The 11,095-nt window shown below is 39.6% G+C and overlaps 1 long non-coding RNA gene across 1 annotated transcript; it reads right to left on the minus strand.

Moving 5' to 3' along the window:
- Positions 1 to 358: 358 nt before the first annotated feature.
- LOC134616744 (uncharacterized) lies at positions 359 to 2,323 on the minus strand. Its single transcript, XR_010091479.1, has 3 exons — positions 2,227 to 2,323; positions 1,204 to 1,350; positions 359 to 453 (listed from the first exon to the last, which is right to left on the minus strand). It is a non-coding gene; the product is annotated as an uncharacterized LOC134616744 (long non-coding RNA).
- Positions 2,324 to 11,095: the final 8,772 nt, after the last annotated feature.

Consider the following 11,095-nt stretch of genomic DNA (forward strand, 5'->3'; position numbering starts at 1 on the left):
AATGTCTCTGAAGTATGTATCATATCAAATATATGTCATATCAAAACAACCCCACACCTGCAGTTGTTTCAGTTTTTCTCAGGTGTTTCCTGTCAGCTGGTCAACCTCACTCAGGTGGACATCCATATCAGCCAACCAAACGACAAGCTCCTCCCTTTGTGCTTCACATCCCTCCCACTCTGAGACAAGGAGCTGAGAGAGAGAAAACAAGGGTCAATTATAAAGAAGAGAGAAAACTGAAACCCTCCTCAGAGGGTCTGACTTGCATACCTGCAGTCAACCTATGATGGACTCCAGTTTGGCGTTCACGTCATCCCAGCAGCGGCTGCACTCCCTAGCCAATGCCAGCAGCTGAGTCTGCAGGGTGCCCTGGAAGAGCAGAGTTAATGTTCGACTCCTCCTGGTCAGGCTGTCCAGCTGGATGAGTCGAGGTCCCGCCTCTCGCCGCCGCCTCTAAACACACAAACACAAATTGAATGTGAAGCAGGAGGTGCAGATTTTTTTGCTATTCTTTTCTAAATCCAGGCTTGATAACGTGGAGGTATTTGGAAAACTTTTTTGGTCAGTGGACGACTGTTGTCTCGCAGAAAGTCAAATCAAATGTATGCGATACACAATCAATTCACAAGAACACATTAAAGAAAGTGCCTTATTTCAACTGAATTCTGCATCAAAACACGGTAACAGAATTAAAACGAGTGTTTGCAGCAAATGTGAGCACAAAGCCTCACTTTGTACAAGCCTGCTATTAAAGTTCTCCTCTATGCAGATAACATTCCTGTTTTCAAGGCACAACTTGGATCTGCTGTACAAATCTTATGGATACACGCTAAATGAAACAGTAGTGTGCATGACTCCAGATTCTGATCCCTCATCCTAATATGGTCCCAAAAGGCTCACAAAAAACAACATAGCGATAGCAATAAAGCAAATGTTGAGGCTTCAAAATACAAAGTCCATAAACCAATGGCTGACATGGGTTTTATCATAAGGGTGATAAATATACAACATATGTTCTTAAGACTAAAAATATAATACAGATTTTAGTCTGAGAGATTTGATGTTCATTTACCTGCAGATGCACTATACGTGCCTGTTCTGTGGTTTTTCACAACGTTTTGCAAATAACTATTTAATACAGGAAGTAGGTGAACTAAAACAAGTCATCTTTCTTTGTGAGAGGACAATATTAATGAAACAAACCTCAATGACATCATAGAGATCCCTAAAGATGCTCCTGCTGCTTCTCTTCCTCCTCATCCTAAGCTTCCTTCTCCTTGTCCTCGACTTCCATCCAATTGTAATTCAATCTAATTGTGTTTCTCCCTCCTCTTCCTCATTTTGTTGGAGCTGTGAACAGAATTAGTGTGACTCTGAATTAATTTGTGCAAACAAGAAAAATCTACAGCTTTTTGGTCAGAGGTGGTCTTGTGATTTAAGCCGGGTAGAGTAGATTTATGTGTTGATGCTGCCTGCTTCAGCTCTGGCTGCTGAGTGATATTTACACCCTGGCTGGATTACAAACTTTAACCACGTGCTGAACTTTGGCCCAGTGTTGATACCTCTTGTTAGTATAATGGCCTCTTCTTGGCTTAATGTACGATGGTGGATAAATGAACTGTACAAAGAAAATTTAACTATATTACAAAAGGACATCCATCTTGGTAACATCAAATGACCGGAGAATAATTTGTTAACTAGTCCGAAAATAAGTTATACAGTAGCAGTCAAAGACACACCTTCTCATGTGTCACATTTCTATTCATTCAAAACACTTATGCATTGCTGTATTTTATACAGCTCTTACAGAATGCAAAGTACAGGCTGATGTATTTAATGTACGGCTCAGCTCTACTGAATTTCTGAGTTTCTAGAGCAGACACAGAGCTCACATCACAACGGGCTTCAGGCGCAATTTTAGTGACTTTAACAATATTATAAATTTTAATATCGGTCTAGCTGACATTAGGTTATGTACGCAGCACGCAATTGAACCACATATTTTAGAAGCCAAAGTTTCAAAATAGTTGGGAGCACCTTCACTTAATTATAACAGTGGTTTTGTTAGGAAAACAGTTCTGTATACCGGATACTAAATTGCGTGAACGTCAACGGCTAACGTATCTAACATAGCTAACCACTATTGTTAGCACAACATTAACAGCAAGCTACAATGACGAGTAACAAAAACAAAACAGTAAAAAGGTTTTAATGAAAATGTTTTACCTTTTCCAACAGTCCCAGAATCCAGAGCTTCAAAGACCAGCAGGTACTGAAGACTGCTATCCGTTTCGCTGTCACCGTCCATGAGAAAGTGTTTTTTCCCTTAGAAAGTTTGTGATCAGTGGGTTTGCGGGGTTAGGGGTGTTGGGGGTAGGGTCTTTAGGCTTTGGCCCCCACCCCTGCCACCAGTATATTTTTAAGCAAGTATTTCTAACTTTTATTTGAATATTCAGTTTCCTACCATCTGCTCTTAAAGGGTAATGCCAGGTAACCCGCCCTCCCCCTTCGCACACACATGCACACAAACAAAACACACAGTATAATTCACAGCCTCATTATAGTGAATAAATATTTATGCCATTTTACACCATCAAACTTAGATAGCTAAGGATGAAGAACCTTTTGCTCTTTAAAGAACCATTTGTAATAGCTAAAGAACCATCTACAAAATAAAAAGGTTCTTTGACGTATGATGGTTCTTTAAAGAACCATGAAGACATCTGAAGAACCATTTAAGAACGATAATTTTTCTGAGAGTACAAGTACAGACATAATGTTGAGTCAAACAGAAACGATCCCCCAAGAATTATATTACATTCAAATTTCATAAAACTGATTCTGATAACGCCCACCATGGCTTTAGGTTTGCCATGAGTCAGTGGGATCAACTCTCCTCTTTATATTCACTGATACACTCAGTTAGCCAGTTGATGTCCTCACTGTTTGGCTCACAGAGTGTATCTAACAGCCTTGTAGTTCCACTAAAGCCTCCTCCAACCACCCCCTGATACTCCTGGTGGTCACAGGCTTCCTCTTCACACAGCAGGGGGTGAATCAGGTTGTGACCTGACCTACCCAGTGGGGAGAGTGCAGAAGAATTAATGATGGGCTGATCATATAAATATTAGCATAAAATAGGTCTAAAATCTAAGTCTGAAAGCATAAAGTTCAAAGTCCGGGCAATGTATCCACTCTTTGTTTGTTATGTGAGCATCCTGGACCACTCATCATATTTCACCAGACTGTTATAGTCAAGAGTGTCACTTGGGCTTTCACTTATCACTGTTTAGATTTTCAACAAGTTGCCTTTCCAGCTACTTATCTTGCTGAGCTGACTCTTCATTTCTGAGAGCGTTTGTGTGAGTTAAGTCTGCATGTTATCTGCAAACCATTCAGAGAAGATTTAGTTTGGACTTTTTCACTAAGTGAAGTTTGCAAAATCAATTTCTTTATTTGCTGTGCCATCAAAGTTTTCATCAAAACCGTTCATGTGTGTCTGCTTTTGTGTCCTTATAAATATTGTTAAAAAAATGTACCCCAATCATAGAACAAGGCAGTGTTGATTTAACAGAATAACAATTATTTGTAACATTAAAAGTGTCATGTTTCTCACAAAGTGTACATACAGAATGGGATGCATATCAAAAACATTACCTCCTTCTGGTCTCAATACAGTCTGTTAAGGAGTTGTGTGGGGAATTTGGTTTGACATGTTACACAACATTTCAGTAAAAATATTCATCACTGCCCTCAAGATAAGGCACAAAGACCAACTAGTCTGACTTGGTGGTTGTCTAATGCCTTCATAATCCAATCCAATCCAATCCAATTTTATTTATAAACACTTTAAAATACCCAGCACAGGAACAAAGTGCTGTACAGAAAATAAGTTAAAACAATAGAATAACAGAAAACAGCAAAAATAAATAAATAAAACACATAATACATAAAATTAAAATAGCCCTATATTAAAAAAAACAAAACCAAGGTAACAGGATTGGAGGATTGGCCAATCCTGGCGGTAAGCGGCGGATCCCCGTCGCTAGCCGTCCTAGAAGCCCGACACAGAGGCCGCAGGTTCCGCAGATTCACGCCACGCCGGCGGGGACGAGAAGAGCAGGGTTTTCGGGACTGGAACATCCCATCCAGGCCGATGACAGGTACCAGCCAGGCACAGACAGGTTCCAACGATCGCCGAGAGAAACAGAAGTTTGGCACCGCTCCTTGTTTTCTGGATAAGGAGTTAAGAGAATACCTTAGAGAAGCTTTCAGCTTCACCAGGAAGCCAGCCCGGCGACCGACGGCACTTATGCCGGAGTGGTGGATCTGGAACACGGCACAAGTGAGCCGGAATCTCCGATATTAGCGGGGGCAAAGTTTTATGTCCAGCTTGGTTCCACTTTGCCCAGCCTTTCGCAGAAGGTCGGAGATCCAGTAGGGTTAGGCGATCATACACCAAGAGAGAGTTGGCATTTATTACAATAGTCAATAAAATCAAAACAAACAAACATAACACTGGCAGTGACAGACGGCAAGCCACACATACCGGCTCCATCATAACTTATAGAGATAGGTGGAGCTGAGCATACTTTCTAGATATAATCGTAATAATAATGATTTGCATTTATGTAGCGCTTTTCCACACCCTCAAAGTGCTTTACAGTTCCACTATTCATTCACACACTGGTGGAGGCAAGCTACAGTTGTAGCCACAGCTGCCCCGGGGCAGACTGACAGAAGCGAGGCTGCCATATCGCACCATCGGCCCCTCTGGCCGTCACCAGTAGGCGGTAGGTGAAGTGTCTTGCCCAAGGACACAACGACAGATATTTAAGATCCAGGACAATATGAAGCAGGTGCTGTTAACAATGGCTCTCCAACAGTTCGTGTGCAGTTTCACAGTGGTGATCATTTTCTTATGCAAAGGTAAGAAAAAGTTTTTTTTTATATATATTTTCTCTTTACTGAGGTACAAATGTTCACTATTCTAAATAAAATGTTGCAGCTGAATACAAGGAAACATCCAATTTTTCATCAATATCATTCAGTGTCATATCTAATATTATAATTTAATGAAGCAAGTCAGTCACTTTGTTACTATAGGTAGAGTAGAATTTTCAGGTATCTGTACTTAAGCAAATATGATGAAAGAGGCGAAACCGTGCGTCACTAGTCAGGGGTTAAAGTAGGCCGGTGTGTTTTTTTTTTTTTTTTTCTTTTCTTTTCTCCTTTTAGCACAACACTGAAGTTACTCTATGTGTCGACAAGTTGTGGTCATGGAACTTTAACATAAAAGGAACATAACAGAGTAACATGTCGTGGCAGTTAATCTCAAATGCAGTGTTTCTATCAGCTCAACAAACATCAGCAAACACATACTGTCTTTGCTTACATGTAACATTTAAAGCTCACATGTAAGTCCTCATGTTTTTAAATTAGGCTTATTTCTGTTGTTTGGTCAAAATATAATTCAAATTATTTGAAGGATTTTCTGGTATAAATCTGTTCTAATGGGCAGCAGGGGGCATCTAATTACAAATAAATAAAATATTAATATCATAGTCTCAGGTTAAATTGAACAGTTTCTTTTTCCCTCTGGGACTGAGTCTGTACATGTGACATTGTTTTTTCATATTGTGAAATGTGCTGCTAAACAACCTAAGGCAGACTGACTGTTAATTAAAAGTTGCATGTTAGTGCAGGATAAACAGGTTAGTTTGCTGTACTGTGATCAGGGGCGGATCTAGAAGGGTGGCATGGGGTGGCAAGTGCCACCCTAAAATGATCCCTTGCCACCCCAAGTGCCACCCCAGTTTTGCATATGACAGTGTTGTTTATTAAAATAAGATAGCATTAACAGTTTGACCGTAGTTACAGTCAACAGTGAATATAAATGCTAAAACTGAATATATTGCATAGTGTTCCCGCCCTCCACCATTAAAAAATGGTTCAGCCCATAGCAGGACCGGCCTTTTTCTTGTTTTCAGTAACAAGCGATGCTTATGATTGTGCCAGAGCACATTTTGAACAACACCATGGGAATTTCGTATTTTACACAGGTGGTTGGATGTTACACTCTGGAAATGGAAGGAAGGTGAGTGTTATTAACCCTCTGTGGTCCACGGACACGCTGCACCTCCAAATCACATGACTATTTTAAGCTGACATAGCCAGGGGCGGATCTAGAGAAATTTTCTTGGGGTGGCATGAGGGATGCAAAGAAATCAAATGGGGTGTCAAAATCAAAGCCTTTTTTTCCCCTCAAACACATATGCAGGTGGTTACATATGGTTAAAATGATTCAAATGCAGTAAGTACACACGTTTTTCATATAAATCTAGTCTAGAACTTAATTATTGTCTGTAGCCCACATAATTACACACTTTAGTTACATAAAACATGTGAGTTTTGATCTTATGTACTGTATAGCATGTATAATAAATAAATATGTAGCCCAATAAGTATAAAATCCAGAAAGCTACACAACATGGGGCGCTTCATTTACAAACACAAGTCTAACTTAAGTTTCAAACTGTTTTTTGTTAGAAAACAATCACATTGTTACATGCTTAAATTACACAAAATGTCAGAAATCTGCACTGTCATGAACAAAAATGTAAACCAAAATTTTCATGATTTGTTGGATTAACCCACTGAGGTCTGAAATACAACCGACCATTTTTTACTCCTTTTGAGTTTACGTTTGTATTTCACCCTCAAATTGTTTCATTTTAATTTTTTTCCCCTTGCCTTGTTTGGTATCATTCTTTTCAGCTCAACTGAATTTGTTGTTTTTTCACTGACATACCGCATTAGTATTACTGATCTGAAATAACACAAAGAACTTAAAATCCTAGTAGTATTTTTTTACTGTAAAAAAAAACCCCACAGACATGTTGAGTAAATTTTTATAACTTGAAATGCAAATATAAATTGTACATTTTGTAAACACATACAGCTATTTATCTAAAAATGCAGCCAATACACCTGCCGTTTTTTTCATTTTCTACAACCATTTAAAAATATTACTAAAACTAAAGTGAGAGAACAATCAGGTGTCGCAATAAGATGCCCCACAAATGATGTGTGCCAGTAAAAACAAAAAGTTTCTCCACCAAAAGACAGAGGAGAACAGCACAGGGACAAACCTGCAGGCCTGACAACAGGAGGTGTATCACTCCGCTGGTTTTCTACTTAGTGACAGTGTTTACGTTGCAAATGTGCCTTAGTGACATTCATTAGTGCCCTCACTGACACACAAAATAAAACAACGACTACACAACAGAACAACTACACAAGACAACACAACACACTAAACTCTCTCTCTCTCTCTCTCCCTCACTCGCTCTGTCTCGCTGCCGTTACCGTCACTCCCAAAACTTTTCCCTCTTCCTAAACAACCAAATCCTACGTGTTGACTTTTTTTTAAATTGGTCGACATGGTACATTTTTCCACCAATAGGAAAGAGGTGGCTTTTTTTCCTTTCTTTACTGTTTTCGCGCTGTCCTTAGAAAGCGCTTAAAACACACTCACACAAAAACGTGACGACAGTATTTAGTAAAAAGCGTGGCTTATATAAATTATCATAACTCTGGATTTACTGGCCTGTAATTTAAATGTAAAAACTTTGAAGTCCGAACTTTCAATGTGGGCTGAAATAGAGACTCAGCGTGACTGCAGCTTGTTGCTATGTCAGCTTAGATCAGTCATGTGATTTGGAGGTGCAGCGTGGACCACGGAGGGTTAATAACACTCACCTTCCTTCCATTTCCAGAGTGTAACATCCAACCACCTGTGTAAAATACGAAATTCCCATGGTGTTGTTCAAAATGTGCTCTGGTACAATCATAAACATCGTTTGCTACTGAAAACAAGAAAAAAGCCGATCCTGCTATGGGCTGAACCATTTGTTAATGGTGGAGGGGGGGAACACTATGCAATATATTCAGTTTTAGCATTTATATTCACTGTTGACTGTAACTACACTCAAATTGTTAATGCTATCTTATTTTAATAAACAACACTGTCATATGCAAAACTGGGGTGGCACTTGGGGTGGCAAGGGATCATTTTAGGGTGGCACTTGCCACCCCATGCCACCCTTCTAGATCCGCCCCTGGACATAGCAACAAGCTGCAGCCACACTGAGTCTCTATTTCAGCCCACATTGAAAGTTTGGACTTCAGATTTTTTACTTTTTAATTACAGGGCAGTAAATCCAGAGTTGTGATAATATATATAAGCCACGCTTTTTACTAAATACTGTCGTCACGTTTGTGTGTGTGTGTGTTTTAAGCGTTTTCTAACGAAAGCGCGAAAACTGTAAAGAAAGGAAAAAAGCCACCTCTTTCCTATCGGTGGAAAAATGTACCATGTCGACCAATTAAAAAAAAAGTCAACACGTAGGATTTGGTTGTTTAGGAAGAGGGAAAAGTTTGAGAGTGACGGTAACGGCAGCAAGACAGAGCGAGCGAGTGAGAGAGAGAGAGAGAGAGAGAGAGAGAGAGAGAGAGAGTTTTTAGATGTGGGAGATTTCTGGCGTTTAGTGGGGAGTGTATACTTAGTGTGTTGTGTTGTCTTGTGTAGTTGTTCTGTTGTGTAGTCGTTTTGTTTTGTGTGTCAGTGAGTGCACTAATGAATGTCACAAAGGCACATTTGCAACGTAAACACTGTCACTAAGTAGAAAACCAGTGGAGTGATACACCTCCTGTTGTCAGGCCTGCAGGTTTATCCCTGTGCTGTTCTCCTCTGTCTTTTGGCGGACAAACTTTTTTTTTACTGGCACACATCATTTGTGGGGCATCTTATTGTGACACCTGATTGTTCTCTCACTTTAGTTTTAGTAATATTTTTAAATACATGGGATACATATTTATTTCTTATACAGGCTATACAGTACATAAGATCAAAACTCACATGTTTTATGTAACTAAAGTGTGTAATTATGTGGGCTACAGACAATAATTAAGTTCTAGACTATATTTATATGAAAAACATGTATACTTACTGCATTTGAATTATTTTAACCATATGTAACCACCTGCATGAAAAAAAGGCTTTGATTTTGCCACCCTATTTGATTTCTTTGCCACCCACATGCCACCCTAAGAAAATTTCTCTAGATCCGCCCCTGACTGTGATGGATTTAAGGTAAAGAACAGTATGTGACTGCTGCACAGTGGTTTCATGCTCAGAGTTAGGTCACAGTGTAGCAGAGATGAATTTGAAGTTAAGCTGATGACTCTTAGATTAATTCACTGAATCCTGCCGTTATACCAGCTGAATAGTGTCTAATATAAAGACAGTTATTACATGACTATAGCACAAGGTACAGCTAGCTTTACACGAAAATGGCTGGTAGAATAGCTGTCATTCAGACAAGCATGTTCTTCAAGTTTCAAGTTTGGTTTTAACCTTTTTTTTCCTTCTGTCAGCTTTACAATAATTACAAAAAAGAAACTACTATCGACAGTTGTTTCAATGACAAAGAGTCCGTGCGCTGAGTTTTGGTTTTTCATTAAACTATTAAATTATTCTGTTACATAAAATCTTCCAGTTTTCTGACACAGTGAGGGAGTGAGATAACTGGAGGAACCATCTGTGTATCTTGTGTATACCACAGTCTAATGTTTAGATGTTCAGCTGTTTTGGGTTGAAGACACCTCACCCGTTGCCTACTGGTGGTAGTCACAGGGCCTGGTGGTGCCAGTCTCTGGCAGCCTCGCCTCTGTCAGTGCGCCCCAGGACAGCTGTGGCTACAATGTAGCTTGCCATCACAAGTGTGTGAATAGGTGGATGACTGAATGTGTAAAGTGCTTTGGGGTCCTTAGGGACTAGTAAAGCGCTATACAAATACAGGCCATTTACTTCTTAAAATAACATCTGCATGCAAGTACTCAAGATTTCCCAGCAGAGAGTTGCGTTGATCACAGTTATCTCTCACCTCTGTTTGGTTTTATTGTTGTGGCTGATCAGTGCACTCACTGTTTAACTGTCATCTCCTTTCTTTTGTCAGCATGTGGGAGCAAGTCTGTGAACACCAGCAGCATGATCACAGGAGGTCAAGATGCAACACCAGGAAGTTGGCCCTCGTATGCTGCTATAGTTATAGTTGGATTTCAGTTTGGAGGGTCTCTGATCAATGACCAGTGGGTGCTGACAGCTGCGTCCTTCATTCCACTGTGAGTTGCTGCAAGTTTACGCTTTTGTTGACACTATAATGATCTGCAATATTTATGTGCAGTAAATGAAATGTTTGTTAAAATTTCCTCACAGACAGCTGTGATGTGACTTTGGCTAACATTTAAAAACAACAGCTGTTGACCAAAGTGCTGAACTGCAACGCACAGAGATGTCTGTATAACAATGAAAAGAGATGCCACATTTGTTTAAAATTAAATCTGCTGACTGCTTAGTACTGTCTTAATGATCAACATAAGGTGCTATAAAACAATCTTTTTTGTGCTTGTGTGTTTCAAGTGACACACTAACACAGTGGGTTCCAACTGTCTATCTGGGAGGTTACAACCTGTCAGGTTCAAACCCAAATCAAGTGAATCGGACAGTGGAAAACATCATCTGCCATCCTGAATTCGACTTCACAACTCTTGAGAACGACATATGTCTTCTGAAGCTGTCAGCTCCTGTGAATTTCACAGACTACATTCAGCCGATCTGCTTACCTTCAGAAAACAGCACTTTCAACGATTGCAGCAGCTGGATCATCGGTTTGGTTTATAATAGTAAGTTATAAAATTTTTATTTTCTTTTACAGCATTGTGTTGGAGTCTTTGGGAAGACCTGATCTTTGATTTCCCTCCAATTAGGTGATGGTACATTCACCAAAACCCTGCAGGAGGCAAAAGTACCAATAGTGGGAAACAATGAGTGCAAAGGCATCTTTCAAGAGAGCTATCCTAAGATTACAGAGAACATGATCTGTGCTGGAGACAACGATTCATGTTTGGTGACTATAACGGGGTTTTTTTTTGTTTCTTTGTTTGTTTTTTTATTTATTTATTATGCAATCTGTCGTTCACTGATAATCTCTTGCTTTTGATCACACTTTGACTTATTGTGTTGCTGTAGTTG

This window comes from Pelmatolapia mariae, linkage group LG3_W (genome assembly GCF_036321145.2).
Source record: "Pelmatolapia mariae isolate MD_Pm_ZW linkage group LG3_W, Pm_UMD_F_2, whole genome shotgun sequence".
Classification (NCBI taxonomy): Eukaryota; Metazoa; Chordata; class Actinopteri; order Cichliformes; family Cichlidae; genus Pelmatolapia; species Pelmatolapia mariae.